The 20,305-nt window shown below is 39.6% G+C and overlaps 1 protein-coding gene across 4 annotated transcripts in view; it reads right to left on the reverse strand.

Moving 5' to 3' along the window:
* fam110b (family with sequence similarity 110 member B) overlaps positions 1-20,305 on the reverse strand; it is a 110,607-nt gene that overhangs the window by 46,339 nt on the left and 43,963 nt on the right. For all 4 annotated transcript variants that reach the window (XR_013802936.1, XR_013802937.1, XR_013802938.1 and 1 more), the window contains exon 2: positions 1,340-1,403. The gene's annotated coding sequence lies outside the window, so the exon portion shown is untranslated. The remainder of the gene's footprint in view (positions 1-1,339; positions 1,404-20,305) is intronic.

The raw sequence follows: 20,305 nt of genomic DNA on the forward strand, positions 1-20,305 counted from the left end.
AAAACCTGCAACTGGCTCACTGTAATGGTGTGCACTTACACTCAGGTTATTAGTTATCCCTGTTGTTTTACAAATCAAAAGGTCTGCTATGAAACAGGTGGACTCTCAGAGAAGATATTTATCATCATTAAGTATCTGTGTATGTCAGACACGAAACAAGAAATGTCAGATCAGAATGATCGAAGTCATTTAGAAAAAGTGTCTTCACTTATTAATGAACCTTGTTCACCTATCTGTATCAACGTATATTTACCAGATCAGAGTTTAACTTGTGTTATTTTTGTTATTTATATTCATACTTTAACTACATTTAAAACAAATTGTATTATCCCTGTGTATATTCTCATGTGTTCTCTCTTATTCTGTTGCTACTATAACACCTGAATTTCCCAACGGGAATCAATAAAGGTCCATCTTATCTTATCTTATCTTAATTGGTTATGTGATGTGTTTATATTAGAAAGTAACAGTGACAGACATTAGATTTTTCTCCCCACTGTCTATAACAGTATCAGTCTTAGTTTGCTCTTCCATATTCCCCTGTTTCACTTACATTATGTTGGTGCAAAAGAACATATTAAGTGCCACGCATGAGCCAAATGACAGTAAGTACATTTCCTTTTGCTGAATCCAAAACCCTTTTCCATTGGAACAACCTCTAAAATGCTCTAATCTCATTCCACTTCTGGACTCAGTCTGTTAAAGTTTCCAGAGCGAGTGAAGGCTTTTGAGGCTCAGACCTCTGCTCTTTTTCACTAACACACATCTGGCAAACACCCTCTCCACTGCTGGCCTGCTGCTCCCACCCAACACAGAGAACTGAACAACACCACCGACAGCATGGCTGACCTTCACACTATCACTGTGCCACTAAGTTAATGGTACTATGGAAGGTGATCAGATAAAAAGGTTTGCAACTTTGGACACAATAAACGTTTCATTTTTGTGCTGCAGTGTCAATATACTACCAGGAACTGGCACTATGGACTGGGACCAGCATAAACTGTATTTTAACAACAGTACATAATGAAAACATATTTAGAGACATTTGATTGTTTAAACAAAGTTAAGCTAAGCTTCCAAAATAATCTGCAAAAGATGAAATAAAGGTAGAGGGAGGTATGTTGCAGTAGAAATCCATTCACTTTGAAGAATGAAGACTATTTTCTTTGTTATTACAATATTAATTTGTTCAGTTATTATCATTTCATGGTTATGAAGCTAAAAAAGGATGAATTCATTTCTTCTTTTTAGACTTAAGGAACGGTAGATCTTGTTTGTTTTACTTCTTATAATAAGTCATTTTTTTATTAGTGTTAGTAAATAAACAAATTTTTACCTGTTTGGAGCTGTCCCATTGGCTGCTTCTCAGCTTCAGCTATTGGCTGTTGGAGGTTTCACAGCTGTCAGTAAAAGAAACACAAATGACAAAATGTTAAAGTGGATCATTCAATGTGTCAATGGTTCAAATGACTGAGCGATGATCAGTTTATTGACATTATTCTACATCAGAACCAGCAGTGCGTACATTGCTAATGATACCTTTACTCAAGATAAAGCAGGGTCCCTTAGTCAAAGTAAATCTAGAATCTAGCAAATCCCAAACAAAAAATTAAATAAACACAGGAACAGAGGTCCTAATGCAATCCTGTTTATTTCCTGGCAGTAAGATATAAGGAGTTAGGAAAAAGTTAATTATTATCAGCCTGTATTTATTATACTCCTCAGTCCATAATGGACGAACATTTCGCAGAACGACACACCAGCATGCGTCATGATTGATGGGAGTTCACCTGATGAGTTCACAGGGTGCTCTTCCACTTCCTGTGTCTACACATGGCATATCCCTTTAACATCAATGTACAGCAGCCATTACTTATCTATTAATTATATTAGCTTTATTTGTAATGTAATGGTTAAAATACTCTTTTCACTAGCTCTGCCACTATAACCACACCTCCTTTTTGAGGCATACTTCATTCATCACTGACTGTAGGACATTACAAGTGAAGCATAGAACCCGACAATGACATCCTTTAACAGAACAAATGGTCACCTTCCCATGCATGAAGGTGCTCTCTACAGGCAGTGTCAACCCCTAACTGATTCTACTCATTGTCCGGTCATCTGTGTGGTTTTACACATTTCAATTTCTAATTTTTTTCCACCCATATGATTTTATTTTCCTTTCAGTTGTTACCACTGCGTAGCTTTTCCTGGTTTGAATCTTGATCAAATTCCATTCTTTTACCAGCTGACCTCATCTCTAATGTTCAATCTGAATTTACTTTAAAATAAAAGAATTCTATATTGATTCTGACTCTTCTACATCCAACTCACAGGTTTATCATTGCTTTGAGAAAAAAGATTATTAATTTACCCGTTTTAGAATTGAAGATATAGTCATTTGTTCTGGGAATGTCATTTTCGAGCCTGAGACCTTAAAAACAGGCTTGGGGCTTAAGAGGTTAATGACTCACTGTAGTGGTTCAGATGGTCCCTCAGTGGGAGCTAGAGTCCCACCAAATGACCTGCTAGCTGTCCTACAGCTACACAGCAGCTACACACACACAGCTTCCACTACATTCCTCAGTAGGAAACAACCCTTAACACTAGAACTGCCAGAGGTCGCTGTATACAGTACCTAAAACCGCCAACGGGTTAAATGTACCCGCTATTGATTTTCAGGGTAAAATGTTCTTTTATTTATCATTTAGAACAGTGAGTTTTGATCGCACAGCGATGAAACTTATACCAATAGAATCTGTGGACTCTCAGCTTTTCATATGATATAGTTTGTGCAGATAGCATGAAGTATAAAATATCGCTACCAGTGCTGATTTAAACGCTTTGTGTTAGACTTATGTTTTGTTTAGGTACATATCTCTCTCTCTCTCTCTATCTATAACTATCTATCTGTCTATCTCTCTCTCTCTCTCTCTATCTATCTATCTATCTCTCAATCTATAAGGAACCGCAGTAGACAAAAGGCTTTGCTATAGTAACACGTCATGTTTACGCTGCATTTTCTATGAGGTAAATATTACCTGCTGGCGGATATAGGTATAAATGGCAATTATTTTGGCGATTTTTTCAAATCTAACTTCATATTGACAATTTTTGACAACAGTGTGCTACATAACACACTTTCAGGAAAAGTCACGGACTGGGAGACTTTAATATTTTATTGAAAAAATGTTACATACAATCAAAAAACAGCTGCTGGTAAAATTGACCCATTGGCGGTTCTAGTGTTCTAAGTCTTTAGTCTTCAGCAAAGACATCTGTTGATAATGCAGTGTGTTGAACACCAGCTCTTTATCCTTTCAGCAGTAGGTACAGCATTGACCATGGTAACGATGTAATTATTTGACATTCGCATACCCTTTATAGTTGTTATACAGTATGTCATTTAAAGAAATGTGAAAACTAGGGGTGTAACGGTTCACAAACATTTCGTTTTTTTGGTCTCGGTTCGTTTTCGGTACAGCAGAATTTCTTTTCACAAAACATAAATATATATATATTTTTTATTATTATTAAACTGTGAATAATGTATTCACTCAAATAAATACAAAATATAATAAAATAAACATTAAGGTGCAGCATTTCGATGAACTGAAATAATCTGTATTTGAACTTTACTGTACTAGTACTCACGAAACATAAACTATTAGTTGTGGGTTTTTAATTATTATTAAACTGTGAATATTCACTCAAATAAATACAAAATATAATAAAATAAACATTAAGGTGCAGCATTTCGATGAACTGACAATGTCTACTGCTGTGGAGAACACCCTCTCGCTAGGGACAGAGGTAGCAGATACAGCCAGGTAGCGCTTTGCTAACATGCCAACATAAGGATATTTGGCGTTTGTAATAGCTTTGGCTCGGTCTGAACTTTTTGCGAGTGGTGGAGGCTTAAATGCTAGCGAGAGTTGGGTTTGCACTTCAGTCCTTTTTCTTTTGGTACCGGTGATATTCACGTTGGGGTGATGCCTTTTCAAATGAGTGTTCAAGTTTGATGTATATTGCCAGCCGCGTAACCAATTTTAGTTGAACAATGCCGACAAACAGCTTTGGTTCGGTCCACCTGTCTTTGTCAGTCATCCTTGTACGTAACTGCGAAACCAAAATGTTCCCAAACCGGAGACTTTATCTGCGTTCGCCATTTCGACAGTTCCTCAAATTACTGACTAAATTTGAACGCATCCCTCTGACCAGCTCTCATAGTATGCCTCTCGTCCAATTAAATTACTTGGCTAAGCCTTCCCAAATATTTGTGTCACTGCATCCTGGTAAAAGAAAAATATAATGTATAATGTTTGTGTCTTTGACATTAGCGCTTCTATGCAGCCACCTGTGCCCTGTACTACGAAGCCAGTTCAACAGACCCTGGATATGTTTGAGTTATCTTAACTAACCCTAACAAACGAGATCTCGCTAAGCGGCCCTACGATGCTGGTTATCAACTCGCTAAATCAAGCCAGGGTTTCTCTCTCCAGCTGAGAGCGCGTTCACGTGAAAGGGGCGGTGTTAGCTACATTTGACCAATCACAAACAGGGACAAGTGTACTGACAGCGCAGCGTCATACTTCATTGATGAAAAGTAAATTAATATTAGACAAATATGAACTTTAAACATCCATGACTTAAACATATAATCCAGGATACAAGCCACATAGTTGCACCTGCAAGGAGAATACAGAACAACAAAAAAAAAAAAAAACTACCTAGTGTTTGAAAGCGTAACAGTTTTATGAATGATACTGCCCCATCTAAGACACGAGTGGATCTGACTTTAATTACATTTGAGTTGAGTGTTTCGTCAACTTAATGTGTTGCTTAAAATAATACTTCTGCATACGGTATATGTGACAATGTAAGTGTTGCACGGCCAGATACGGCTCGAGAAGCTGACTCAGATAAGGAGATATGATGATATTATATGATCGATGATCTGATTGATGATGTGATATCAGAGTGATGTGAATGATAAGTGCGACACGTCGGCGTCTTCTCTGCAACGGCAGTTTAAACTGTATTTCTTTTATCCTCTAATATGACTTGATAGATTTAAACTCTGCACACTGAGCTTTGGTTGGTCAGCAGGCGGTCCTTTCACTAAGTTATTTAGCCTTCCCAAACCTATGCTGTTAAGCCCCGAGCCTGTTTTTCAGGTCTCAGGCTCGAAAAGGACATTCCCAGAACAAATGACCATATCTTCCCTTCTAAAAGGGTTAAATTAATAATCTTTTTTCTCAAAGCATGGTTACATCTGTGAGTTGGATGTAGAAGAGTCAGAATCAATATAGATGTTTATATTTTAAAGGAAATTCAGATTGGACACAGTAAATGTAAATTATTGTGTCCGTCCAAAAAAGAAAATTATTTATAGTGAAAACCACCCTTGAATGTTGGGATGGTAGACTAAAAGCTTTAGGAATCCAAACTACAACATATAATAAGAACCCTGTATCAAGATTGATGCAAAAAAAGTGAAATTGGACCTTTTTAGATAGATTTAGCAAAAAAAAACACTTCTGGGGTCATTTGGGTGAATTTTCCATATCTCTGGCCCCCCTTGGTCGATTTTGATGATTGACATCTCTTTCTAACCGTCAGAGCTAATGGAATCGAGGGGAACTCCCATATACGCACACACACATTACCAAATAAGGAGTGAGAGTGACACATAGCCCAAACCGGAAGCTGCGATAACTCTGGTGGCTACCATTAGCATCTAACTTTTGCTCTCCGATTTTTACATAAAAATGGAATTATGGATTATAAATAATTTTTTCAAAGCTACAGACACATTATCAACCTATGGATTAACCGATTCAGCCGCGTTTTTTCTCGTTTTAATGCCATTGAACACGTCTTTTGATCAGATTGACAGCTACGGTGAGAGGATCTCCCGTGAATGCTCCGTAATGGTACGTGTTGTGATGTCTTGGTTTGCTTCCCCTGTCGCGAGTTCGGATCACTCAGTGATGATACTATACCTATATAATCTGTGGAACCTAGGGGTGTAACGGTACACGTACCCGTACCGAAATTATTCGGTACGGGCCCCTTGGTTCGGTACATGTGTGTACCGAAGTGTACCGAAGTGTACCGAACGAATATAACGTGAAACGTAAAAAATTGAGAACGTGAACAACTTTTTGGAAGTAATCTCAGGTGCTGCGTCGCAGCACTCAGAGTCATTTGCTCACATTGGGTTCAACGCGTCATAGAGCGAGCAAGTCATTTAATTGGACGAGAGGCATACTACAGATGTAGCAATTCATTTCAGACAGTTTGAAACGCGAGGGCCGCGATTGGTACATGATCTTCCCTCGCTCAAGGGAAAACCTCCAGCTTGACTTGAGACCGCCCCCGTGATAGATAAATGTAATTATAATGAAGCCAGCTGTAATGGATCATTGATCCACCAGGGGGTGCAGTGGGGTTCCACACTGGAGCTCATGTGAAATAAAGTCAGATACAGTACGCTGGATGTACAGCGGAACTTTGTTAAGATCCATATGTCACGGATATCATACTCTGTGCTAAATAAGAGACATGTAATCATTTACAAAACATCACCATGTTGTTATTAAACAAAATAATTTTGTTATTCGAAAAAAACGAACGTGAGGAAATGCAGCCCGGCTCTCGATTTTTAATCCTAATTTAATCATCATCTTCACCACGATCATTTATGTTTATGTTCGCCGAATTGACATGAAATCACTGACACATATGAATATACTGTATTCAACTTCATTAAAACGTTATTAACGTGCCTAAACTCAGTAATTCACTAAAAATATTTATATTTGAATGGAGCCTCGTCGGCAGATCAGGATCCCAAAGCGTGGCGGAGGGATCCTGATCTTCATGACGGGTGCTATTTTCCCCATAAGGAACAAGTCGCTGCAAATTATCCCGCTTATTACACGGCCACATTATCAACAAAGTAACGACATGACTCCCAGTATTAATTGAAATGCTTTTATGGATTTAGAACATGTTTTTATTGATTTAAAAAATAGTTGTATGTATTGATTTAAATTGACATGCATCCGCTAAGAAAAATAGTCCGTTGTTACCGTCTGAATGAAACGGCAGCTCTCAGCTGTGTATTTACACAACTAATGGCCCATCAACCACAGCTCTCTCCCCCCCCCCCCCTGATCTTTCTTCTCCAGCAGCTAAATTAACAGTAGGTTACTCTGAGTGACCATAGACTGTATGTGACAAGCTTACAGTTAGTGACGTAACAACACCATAAAAGCTGGTGGGTTGAAAGCAATACGGGAGGTAAAAATAACTAGAATAATTGTGATTCATTTATTGTGGCTTTTATGTTTTTAGGTATAAAATGTTATGTTATTCAGGCTTATAGTTCACCCTTCTCTAAAAGCCTTCAACAATGACAATATTCATAGTAATTTAATAAATCCTTCCAACACACATTGTAAAAAATAGCGTACTGTAAGTTAAGAAATCATTCCAATATGTACATCTTCTGATGTAACAATAACATTATAAATAGTAACATAGCTGAACATGGTATTGCACATTTAGCTTTGAGTCTTACTGACCTGAGATGTTTTTATTACATTAATTAAGGTGACTGAGGCTTTTTAACATACAGGGATGCAAACTCATCAGGTATGAAAAATGTGACAAGGATCCGAGCCCCCGGCTCCCCCACCCCACAGAATATCGGCTTTAAAATGAGGAATAACAGAGGATATTAGCAGAACAACTAAAGCAGCAGTGTTAATAATAACAGAAACGCCAAAGAGTCACATCTAATAGAAATATATAAAAGCATTTATTTTAAATTGTGTAGCAGTCAGTTTATAATTATGGCAGCACTTTTGAGCATGTATTTTCATGCCTCTGTGCAAGGCTTAGTCTTTCTATCTTTATAGCCACATGGTGTAAAGTAACTAAGTTCATAAACTCAACAAGTACTATACTTGGGCACAATTTTGAGATACTTGTACTTTATTTAAGTATTTCAATGTTTTGCTACTTTGTTCTTCTACCCCACTACAGTTCAGAGGTACATGGTGTACTGCTACTCCACTACATGTATTTAATACCTTTAGTTACTTTACAGATGTGGATGAATGATGTGAAATATAATCAAGTATTAAATCAGACTTTAGTTCCACCTGGAGTAAATCCACAAGCTACCCTGCGGTATACAAAGTCATTCAAACTAGCTGCACGTTTACCAGCTTTGAGAACACTTTCATGATCAATCATTATAAAACATATCATATATATTATTCTGAAATGGACCAATCTGCACAATGACTACTTTTACTGTCGCTACTTTCACTATATTTTGATGAGAATACTTTTCTACTTTTACTTGAGGAACATTTTGAATGCAGGACTTTTACTGTAACAGAGTATTCCTACACTCTGGTACTTCTACTTTTACTCAAGTACAAGATCTGAGTACTTCTCCTTTTACTCAAGTACAAGATCTGTTTGCTTCTACTTTTACTCAAGTGCAAGATCTATGTGCTTCTACTTTTACTCAAGTACAAGATCTGAGTACTTCTACTTTTACTCAAGTACAATATATATATATATACTTATACCACCTCTGTTTATAGCCTATGAAAAAAACTATTAGAAATAGAAGGCTAAAGCTAACGTTAGCAGATAGTGACAATGTATGCTAGCTAGCTAGCTCAACGATTCCTTAAATAATATTGCCACAGAAAAACTTTTCAGTTCACATCACGCTCTGCCGCTCCAACAGGGAGCTCTGCTCTGAACACCTGAACGGCCCGTTCTAACAGCTGTTCACCAGCGGTCCAGTCTGTGCCACAGTGACTCCGGACGCACAGTTAATATTAACGCACGCACCCGTAGGTAATGTAGCTGCTGAAGCTAGACCATCATGTCGGAGCAGCAGAGCCTTATTATACATCCACCATGAGCAGAGCCGACAGGCAGGAAGACTCGAGCACACAGCTCGCACTTCATTATAATATATATAAAAAAGAACACCATGCGTGTCATGATGGCACATAACAGCTCACGGCCGCAGATTACTCCGGGTCCCAGATCCCCCCATACCCCAAAAATATTTTTATTGCAGATCTACATGAATCACACAAACGACCTATTTTGGATTCAAAACGGCGAATTTCGCCGAAAGGTGACAAGTTTGCACATAACATCTGAAACGATGTAACAACACAATACACTTGTGGGGATGCAGCTTGGGATGTGAGGAGTGAGGGACACGGCTTAGAACGGGCGTGTCGCCTGGCAGGACAGGAGAGTGTGTGCACCAGTCTGCCTTGATCTATGAATTCATTTCCGTGACACTCACTGCTGCCCACAGCTGTTTTAGAGAAGGAAAACCTCCTTCACTTCATGAAAGTGTTTTAACCACACACACCTCTACACACACATGACGGGTGTTATTTTCCTCATAAGGAACAAGTCGCTGTAAATTATCCCGCTTATTACATGGCCACATTCTCAACAAAGTAACGACATGACTCCCAATATTATTTTAAATGCTTTTATCGATTTAGATTTTTTTTTTATTGATTTAAAAAATAGTTGTATGTATTGATTTAAATTGACATGCATCCGCTAAGAAAAATATTCCGTTGTTACCGTTTTTTAAACAGTCTGAATGAAACGGCAGCTCTCAGCTGTGTATTTACACAACTAATGGCCCATCAACCACAGCTCTCTCCCCCCCTCCCCCCCTGATCTTTCTTCTCCAGCAGCTAAATTAAGTGTTGGTTACTCTGAGTGACAAGCTTACAGTTAGACACAACACTGTCATTGCAAGTGACCCTCAGTTAGTTGACTTTTATGTCCAACTGCTAAATTCGTTACTGATAAAAAAGGGCTTCTACTGTACCTAATTACCTTAACACGAGAACCGCCAGAGGTTTTTGTATAGGCCTACCTAAACCTGTCAAATCCCACTATTAGAATGCAATTTTAACAACATAGGGTGCTACATAACACACTTTCAGGAAAAGTCACGGACTGGGAGACTTTAATATTTTACTGAAAAAAAGTTACATTGCACACACACAACACACATCACACAAATTGACCCGATTGGCGTTTCTAGAGTTAAATAAACTCACTAATTAATTAAACCAGTTCAATATGCATTATTCTTATTCTTATCATTCTTTATGAGCGCTGAAGTAGTCTTAAAATCAGATCTGTTTTTTAAATGAAATCTGATGGCAGGCAGTTAGCTCTGATCACCTATGATAAATTCGCCACACCATTAAGCCACAGAGGTCCCTCTATACAAATCAAACTGTAGACGGTGTGAAAGCACCTATTGTTTTAAATAATGGTCGGAATGTGACCTGTGAGCCTTCTGAATGACCGTGGGACAGCACATTCTAAACTAAAATGTTCAATCAATAAAGTAACATCTTATCTTATCTTAATAATATCTTCATATTAATAATAATAATAAATCATACAGTATGTGTCCGCAAGGGAGCAGGAGGAAACAAACATAAAAATATACAAAAAATATACTGCATATTAAAGCAAACGATTGTAAAGGTAAAAGTATGAGCATAACAAATAAAGAAGTGTAATGTAAACATTTACATTATAATTATGATTATTTAATATATAAAGACTATATATTATTGAATTACAAGATTAGATATACTTTAGTTGATCTAAAATATTGATGTGTTCAAATGCTCTTCAAAACACAACTGAAAGTCCATGAAACTTGTCTTTCTGTATTTGTGAATGAAGCGCCATCTCCTGGTTAAAACCTGAAATTGAAAATCTGGCAACGCCCTCTTGGAAAATAGTGGGAGGGCTTAACATTTCTCTATAGTGGTCTTAGGCAAGTCGTAGGCAGGAAGCTGTAAGCTGGAGTCTGAATTCAGTGCTACATCTGTATGAAAGCTGGTCACAGGGATGCATTCAAATTTAGTCAGTAATTTGAGGAACTGTCGAAATGGCGAACGCAGATAAAGTTGATCTCGAAAATCCACCAGCATCATTGAAGTCTCCGGTTTGGGAACATTTTGTTTTCGCAGTTACGTACAAGGATGACGGACAAAGACAGGTGGACCTAACCAAAGCTGTTTGTCGGCATTGTTCAACTAAAATAGGTTACGCGGCTGGCAATATCAAATAATATCAATCATCAAACTTGCACACTCATTTCAAATAAGGCATCACCCAAACGTGAATATCACCAGTACCAAAAGAAAAAAGACTGAAGTGCAAACCCAACTCCCGCTAGCACTTAAGCCTCCACCACTCGCAAAAAGTTCAGACCGAGCCAAAGCTATTACAAACGCCAAATATCCTTGTGTTGCCATGTTAGCAAAGCGCTACCTGGCTGTATCTGCTACCTCTGTCCCTAGCGAGAGGGTGTTCTCCACAGCAGGAGACATTGTTAATGCCAGCAGATCTGCCCTTTCGGGAAGCAATGTGGACAAGTTAATTTTTCTTTAAAAAAACATGAAAATACAATGACAAGCAAGTCATAATGTCAAACTGGCTGCTTAGGTACTAGTACAGTACAGTTCAAATACAGATTATTTCAGTTCATCGAAATGCTGCACCTTAATGTTTATTTTATTATATTTTGTATTTATTTGAGTGAATATTCACAGTTTAATAATAATTAAAAACCCAAAACTAATAGTTTATGTTTTGTGAGAACTAGTACAGTAAAGTTCAAATACAGATTATTTCAGTTCATCGAAATGTTTATTTTATTATATTTTGTATTTATTTGAGTGAATACATTTATTCACAGTTTAATAGTAACTAAAAAAAAAATATATATATTTTATGTTTTGCGATAATTTTTTCTGCTGTACCGAAAACGTACCGAACAGTTGACCTAAAAACCAAGGTACGTACCAAACCGAAATGTTTGTAAACCGTTACACTCCTAGTGGAACCTCAGTAATCTAATATCTTGTATGTGCAGCTACGATAAGTAATAAGGGTATCTTTATCTTGAGTTCTGTGCCAAAGTCCATCCAGCATTTTTTGCTCAGGGGTCATTTAGATGCTTCTTATGAGACTTTTGTTTTGTTTTGGTAAAAATGGTTTATATCGTCAGTTAGCTGAGATTATTCCCGTTAATCTGGTATAACACATTAATAGGTTCTTAAATATTAAGATGCCCTGAGACAGTGTCGTGAAAAAAAAAAGAGACCCGCCGAGGGGGTCTTTGGGGCTTAACAGGTTCATTGCAAGGGCTCATTCAGCCAAAAGCAATGGATTCTCCATTGAATTTAAAAAATATTGCAGAAAACAGGATCTTTGGCAAACAGACCTTTATAATACCTAGATGTTTTGTTAAGCAGAAAAAACGAAAAACAATAGTTTTAACAAGGGAGCTGAAATTGCTAAAATAACAAATCAATTCTGGGTTTTAGGACTCATTCCTGCTCAGGTTCAGCTGGCTTCAGCATCAGAGGAGAAAATACCTGAGCAGCCAACAAAACAAATCTTGTGAGTTGTGTAGGTGAGTAAGGGAATAGGGAGGACATATAGACATATAGGAGTATAGGGAACCTGTGTGATAGAAAGGCAGTGATTGGACTGATACATCTCATATATTGAAACTCTTTTATGGAGCTTAAGTGTTGACAGATCAACATTTCAAAGTTAAATTTGGATAGGAGAGAAGTGAACGAGCAGCCCTCTCATTATCAACACTGAGGTTCCCTTGGGCAAAGCGTCATACACATTATGTTATCTTAGTCTCTGCAGAACTAAGATATCCACTATGGAATTTTATATTCTGATGAGCATTGTTCTTTGAATTATACGGTTTTTACACATCTGATAATGCTCTACAGTCATTTTATTAGTGTTATTTGCTTTGAATTAAACCTAAAATCACATTGGATCCTGAAGGTCAGTTGGACTCCCAGGGGACATATTTATAAAGCTTCCTAGAAGATAGTGTTTCTCCTTGTCACAATATTCTCAGTAAATCCTTAGAATATGACGTTTTTCTAAGAATTTCCCTTAACAAATAAGACCAGATCCTTTGTGAGTATATTAAAGTTATTCACACATTTTTTTGAAAATCTAGTGTATACATCATTTTCCTACACATTTATTCACTGGTGTCTCTAACCTGCAAGTTGCTCTTTAAGAAAGCTCCTTAGGTGAATGAAAGGGAACAGACTTTGTTTGTATTAAGATATCCTGATATCGATCCACCGTGAGGTATGGATGGATGTTGTTATCCAGCATGTGCACTACAGTAGCTTTCCTCTGTTGTTGTGTGATGTTTACTGTGGCCACTTCCTGTGGTAAAGGGGCACGGTCCGGGGGAAACAAGCCTTGCTAGGAACCATTAATTTAAAAAAAGATCATTTCTGGTTTGTGCGGTTAACTTTGTATTGGCTACAAACAACACTAGACTGTTTACTCTATATGTCAGACCAATTGTAGAGTTAGGAGCCCTGTCTGCTCAGGAACATTAGTTAGATTATAGGTTAATGTCATACGGAAGTGACATATTTTTTTGGAGTCCTGCTGCTAGTTCTCGTTTTAGGAACAAGCTTAGGAAAGGGAATATGTGTTTGGCTCTCCTTTTTTTGGGGAGAATGTGGGTGTTAGGTCCTACTATATGTTTATTTTTGTTTTTTGTTGTTCGTTTCTCCTGCTTTCCATTAAATAGGCACCATGCTACCTCTTCATATACTTCCGGGTCACATTTTATGGTTAATGTAACAGAAAATGGTTGAGTATGTCTGAGACTTGTCTCTTGGAATGTTAAGGGCAGAATATTTTCCCACTTAAAACATCTTAAAATTGAAATTGCCTTTTTACAAGAAACTCATCTGACCACCAAGGACCACCATAGGTTAAAGGCATCATGGGTTGGCCAAACCTTTCATTACAATTTTAGTAGTAGAGCAAGAGGCGCAGCTATTGTGATGCATAAAAAAATACAGTTCAGCCCGACTAAGGTTATAGCGGATCCTCAAGGTCGCTTTGTCTCTGATTCCCTCAATAATATCAATGTTGTTCTCGCCAATCTATATGCGCCCAACTGGGATGATGAAGCATTCATGGGAAAGGTGATATCATTATTACCTAACCTAAACTCCCACCATTTGATTTTGGGTGGTGATCTCAACTGTACAATGGACCCGCGTTTAGACAAATCTAATAATAATAATATATTTGATTTATAAGCGCACTTTTCATTTGCGTAAACAAAACTCAAAGTGCTACAAAATAAAAAAGGGTGAAACAAAACAACAAAAACAATAAAAACAATAAAAAACAATTTAAAAAATATTAAAACAACTAGGGATGTCCCGATCACCTTTTTTTGCTCCCGATCCGATTCCGATCATTTGATTTTGACAATTTGCGGATACCGATTTTTCCCGATCCGATCTTTATGCAATGCATTAAGAGGAAAAAAAAGCATTCAAGTTGTCCCTTAAGGTTATTTTTTTATTTAAATTGGATATTCTATCCAACATGGATATAGCTTCTTTTTTTCACAGCAGCATTAGATCAGTTCAGTTGTGCACCATTGGATCAAAACAAAATGAAGCTTATCAGTACTCGTTAGCTTACTGCTACAATTAGACACTGCGCCCTGCCCACTCTGTTGCCAGATTTGAGAGAAATAAGCAACCAGGTCTATGAAAACAAGCCCCAAAGAAGCAACACATACATGATGTTGTGTAATTTGAAACCAAAACTAAGGCCTCAAGATGACTTTAAGACTTGAACATGGTCATTTTTGTTTTGTAACATTGAATAAAAAAAAAAAACGAAAGTATTTAAAAAAAAGAAATTGTAAAAAAAAAATCCCGATCCCCGATATTTTTCTCCCGATTCCGATCTTTTCAAAATCACGTGATCGGCTCCGATCCCCGATCACATGATCGGATCGGGACATCCCTAAAAACAACATAATAAAAGCTGTGACATTCATGCCGGCATGGCATAATGTGGGGGATATAAAAATCTAGTTAAAGGCTATTCTAAAAAGATGCGTTTTTAGGCCTTGAAAAGCATCTACAGTCTGTGTTGTCCTCAGCTGGTTTGGGAGGGCATTCCACAGTCTCGGAGCAGCGGAGCAGAAGGCTCGGTCTCCCATGGTCTTCAGTTTTGTCCTTGGTGGGATGAGGAGGTTTGCCTTTACTGAACGTAGGTTCCTCGTGGAGGTTTGTGGGGTGAGCAATTCCTTGATGTAGGAGGGAGCATTTCCATATATGCACTGATGAGTGAAGAGGGTGATTCTGTAGCCAATCCTGAGTGAGACCGGGAGCCAGTACAGTGATTTGAGGATGGGTGTGATGTGTTCGTACTTCCGCACTCTCATCAGGATCCTAGCAGCGGTGTTTTGGATGTATTGCAGATTCTGGATGTTCTTGCTAGGAATCCCAATGAGAAGTGCGTTAAAGTAGTCCAGCCTGGAGGAGACAAAGGGGTGGACAAGTTTTTCAGCATCTGGCAGACTGAGTGTGGGGCGGAGTTTCGCAATATTTCTCAGGTGGTAAAAAGAGGTCTTGCATATTTGCTTGATGTGGGCCTCAAAGTTCAGGTGAGGATCCATTTTAACTTCCAGATCGGTAACCGTTGATGAGAGTGGAATGTTCTGACCGGAGAAGGTGATGCTGATGGCGGATGAACAGACCTGATGTGGAGTGCCAATAAGAATGGCTTCAGTCTTGGAGCTGTTTAGCTGGAGGAAGTTGTGCTTCATCCACACCTTTATCTCCTCCAGGCATGTGGTTATTGTGGATGATGGCAGAGGTGCAGAGGGGGTTGGGTTTGCTCTGATGTAGACCTGTGTGTCATCAGCATAGCAATGAAAAGATATTCCATGCCGGCTGATGACACGATCAAGGGGGGATATGTATATGGTGAAAAGGGTGGGGCCGAGGACTGATCCTTGGGGGACACCGCAAGTCACAGATTGAGTTCTTTATTTAGCCGCTCCCAAGGTGACGTGCTCAGTCCTCCCGGTGAGATAGGAGGTGAACCAGTTTAAGGCAGAGTCAGAGAGTCCAATTGTAGTGTGAAGACGGTGGAGTAGGATGTCATGGTCGACGGTATCACATGCCGCACTTAGATCCAGGAGGATGAGGAGAGATGGAGATCCGGTATCAGCTGTCATCAACAGGTCATTGGTCACCCTGACTAAGGCAGTTTCTGTACTGTGGCCCTGGCGGAAGCCAGACTGGAATTTTTCAAAGAGTTTATTCAGTGTTAGATGTTCCTGGATCTGAATGGCAACTACTTTCTCCAGTACCTTGAATAGGAATGGCAGGTTGGAGATGGGTCTGTAATTGACTAGGACTTCAGGTTCTAAAGTGGGCTTTTTGAAGAGTGGTTTGATGACAGCAGCTTTTAATGGTGGTGGAACATGACCAGACTGGATGGGCTGGTTTATCACTGAAGTGATCAGCGGACTTATGGCACCAATGTTCGATTTAACCAAAGCTACGGGAAAGGGGTCCAGGGCACAGGTGGAGGGTTTCATCTTTTTGATGATGGCCTCAACTTCATGCTGCGAGATGTTAGTGAAGAAGCAAAGAGGCTGGGTCGGTCCAGGCTGGGGGTTGACGGTCAGGACTAGCAGAGCAGCGGAGCTTGAGAGGAGAGAGCGGATGGTCTCTATTTTTTTCCTGAAAACTGTGATGAAATTATCACACTGCTCCTCTGTGGTGTCTTTGTGTAGCGGAGTCTGAGGTTTGAGGAGATGGTTTATGGTGGAAAAAAGTAGGTTGGAGTTGCCAGGGCTATTGTTGATGATGTTGGAGTAGAATTTTGACCGTGTGTCTCTGAGGGACTTTGCGTAGGCATTTTGGTGGTCCCGGTATGCCTGTCTGTGAACAGAGAGGCCTAAAGCCTTGAAGCGCCGCTCGAGGACGCGCCCCACTGTCTTCATTTTCCTCAGCTCGCAGGTGTACCAGGGGGCTGAGCATGAGAAAGTGACTGTTCTGGTTTTGACAGGGGCGTGGAGATCCAGGAGACTGCTCAGAGATTTATTGCTAAGCCGCCACCACGACCAGTGCTGCGAGATTTTTCCAGGTAGCTGTAGCCAGTGGGACAGGCTTCATTTAGGGCACAGTAAACGTCTGGCTGTTGCCACGTTTCTGTGAGGCACATAAAGTCTAATCCCTTGTCCATGATGTGGTCTTGTATGAATGCCGATTTGTTTGTAAGGGATTGTGCATTAAATAGTTCTATTTTGACTGTAGATGAAATGTTGGGTTTCTGTAGGGTCCGTAGTATACTATGATCCACTCCACGTTTTCCGCACAGCTCAGTGTGTAGCAGTCTCGCGGTATTTCCCATGCAATTTACACCGAGAGCGTCAGCGCTGTGATGACGCGGCAGATGTGCGACAGTGGTCCAGATGGAAGGAATGGATGATACAGGCAGGCACGGTTGGTTGTAAACAAACTTTCTACGAGAGCCTCTGTGGATGTAACGAGGTCGGCGTAGTATTCCAAGTTGTTTGATGGCTGAGATGCACGTTGGGGTTGTGTAGTTGTTGAGACTCAGCAGTTGCGGGATGGAATACTTTGACATCATGCCGGTAGCCGCAGGTTCTCGCCTAGAGTTAGCTGTTAGCCATAGACAGAGATTGAAGACTGTTTGGTAGAATGAGATGTTGATCCATAGCATGGCAGGAGGAAAAGAAGCTGGGAGAAGCAGTCTGTGTCCAAGCAGGTTAGTCAGCAGGCTGTTCGATGGCTAAATGTGGAGGCAGTTGTTCTAGCCGGCTAGCTGTGGAGGCTAGAGTAACAAATTATTAGCCAGTTGGTTTCCCAACAAATTAAATAAATACGGACCCCTACTCGTGAACTCACAACAATCCCATCTGTTATCAATGACACCTTTAAAACATTTTACTCTGGACTATATGCCTCACAAGCCCCTGTCGATAATGCAGACAGAACTAAATTCTTGGATGATCTGGAATTTCCGTCCATAAAACCTGCTCAGGAGGGTGAGTTGGATCAACCTCTAAAGCCCAGTGAAATAGCTGATTCGATCAGGCTGATCCAGAGTGGCAAGGCCCCGGGCCCAGACGGCTATCCAATTGAGGTTTATAAAAGATTTATTGATAAATTGACCCCCCTTTTTTTGAGAATATTCGAGGACTCTCTGGACCGGGGAACGTTGCCACAAACTGTCACTGAGGCGGTAGTAATCGTATTATTAAAACCAGGCAAGGCAAAATCAAGGCTTCAGTGAGGACTAACGGGATGAATTCTCAATATTTTACACTAGGTAGAGGTACTCGCCAGGGTTGCCCTCTAAGCCCATTACTATTCGCCATGGCGATCGAACCCCTATCAATTGCGCTTAAATCTGCCAGCTTTACACAAGGAATTACCAGATATGGTTCAGAACACATACGCTCGTTATACGCTGACAATTTAATATTGCTAATTTCTAACCCTATATCAACCATTCCTCAGATAATAAATCTGTTAACTCGATTCGGAACCTTTTCAGGGTACAAGCTAAACTTTTCCAAGAGTGAGTGCTTCCCTGTAAATGATCTGTCCCTTCAGATCCCCGATAGACTCATCACCTTTAAGATGTCTAGGAGTAATTTTAAGTACTTAGGCATGAATATATGTGGATAACTCTCAGACCTTTACAAAAACAACGTCCCACTACTAATTGACAAGTTCAAATATGATTTGGAAAGGTGGAATAATTTATATTTAACTATCGCTGGGAGGGTAAACTGTATCAAAATGAATGTGCTCCCTTGCTTCCTGTACCTCTTTCAATGTCTGCCAGTCTTCCTACCCAAATCACTTTTTTGTAAAATAGACACACTAATCTCCTCTTTTTTATGGCAAGGGAAGACTCCTAGAATTAGGAAAAAGCTTTTACAAAGGCATAGATCTACAGGAGGATTAGTGCTTCCAAACATAAGACACTACTATTGGGCAGCCAATATCCACAAAATAATTTCATGGACTAAGGAACCGACATTAAGTTGGTGTGAGCTTGAAGCCAAATCCTGTCCTAATACCTCCCTTTTGGCTTTGCTTACATCTACATTACCCAGCCGGCCAACTCAATATTTGAATAACCTGACTGTTGTTTCCACCCTAAGAATATGGTCCCCATTTAGAAATGCTCATGGACTTTATGGATCCTCTATTCATAGTCCCATTCACAACAACCATCGCTTTCTCCCCCCTTACACTGATTGGGCCTTCTCTATGTGGCAGAGATTAGGTCTTATCAGAGTAAGGGACCTTTACACCAACAATGTTTTTTGTAGCTTGAGCCAACTATCTGATTAATATAGCCTCCCAGACTCTCATCTATTTCGCTACTTCCAGGTCCGTAACTGGGTTAAATTAAATAACCCTTCCTTCCCCAATATCCCTCCGGATTCAATAATTGACTCAATTCTGGACACTCTAACAACCGAAAAAGGTCTGGTTTCAAGAATTTACAATTCCATCTCCCGTCTCACACAAACATCTCTTGGTAAAATCAAACAAGATTGGGAAGAGGAACTAGTCCAAGCAATAGGTGATGAGGTCTGGGATGGCGCATTAGCGAGAGTGAACAATAGTACGTCCTGTTCCAGGCTCAACCTTATACAACTAAAAGTTGTCAACCGTATTTTAAGTAATCCTTGAACCCTGAGAGCAGGACACACTGAAAAGAGTCAAGGGAAACCTATAAAAGTTAACAGCATTTAATTACACAAAAGATGCGGTGATGTACAAATGAAATGTGCGAGTGGAGGAGCTCTCCATGCGTCCGGTCAGCCGAGGTCAGGGAGAAGAAGAGATAAATTCTTGGCTTGCTCTTCCTGTGGTCATCCGAGGTCTTCTCCTATTGGCCGCCGTTGTCGGGAGCGGGTCCAATGCAATTCCTGCCTTTTTCTGTTGCTAAATTACATGATTCTGGTGTCTGTGGTTATTCAAACATTCCCTAATAAACGTGATTTCAGTGTCAATAAATGAGTGTTAAACCCAGTGTGTTTAGGGTACAACATCACATGTCATTTCACCTTCAATTCACGGTTTGAAAACGTAGCATTTCGCCACATGGTAATGCTAACCGGAAATGACGAAATCCACTCGCGGAAAACCGGAAGTAGTGTGAAAATTTGGTTTTTAGAATAAAACATTAGTCGACATTAACGACTGACCGATGGCCCGGGGCAATCTAGTATTTAGCACAGGCAATGAAGCCTCACCTGCTGGTTGCCCGATCGGGGAATCTATTATGCCAGTATCATGCAGCTCGCGGATCCAGTAAAACTAAA

Source organism: Notothenia rossii (assembly GCF_949606895.1).
Source record: "Notothenia rossii genome assembly, chromosome: 9".
In the NCBI taxonomy this organism is placed as follows: Eukaryota; Metazoa; Chordata; class Actinopteri; order Perciformes; family Nototheniidae; genus Notothenia; species Notothenia rossii.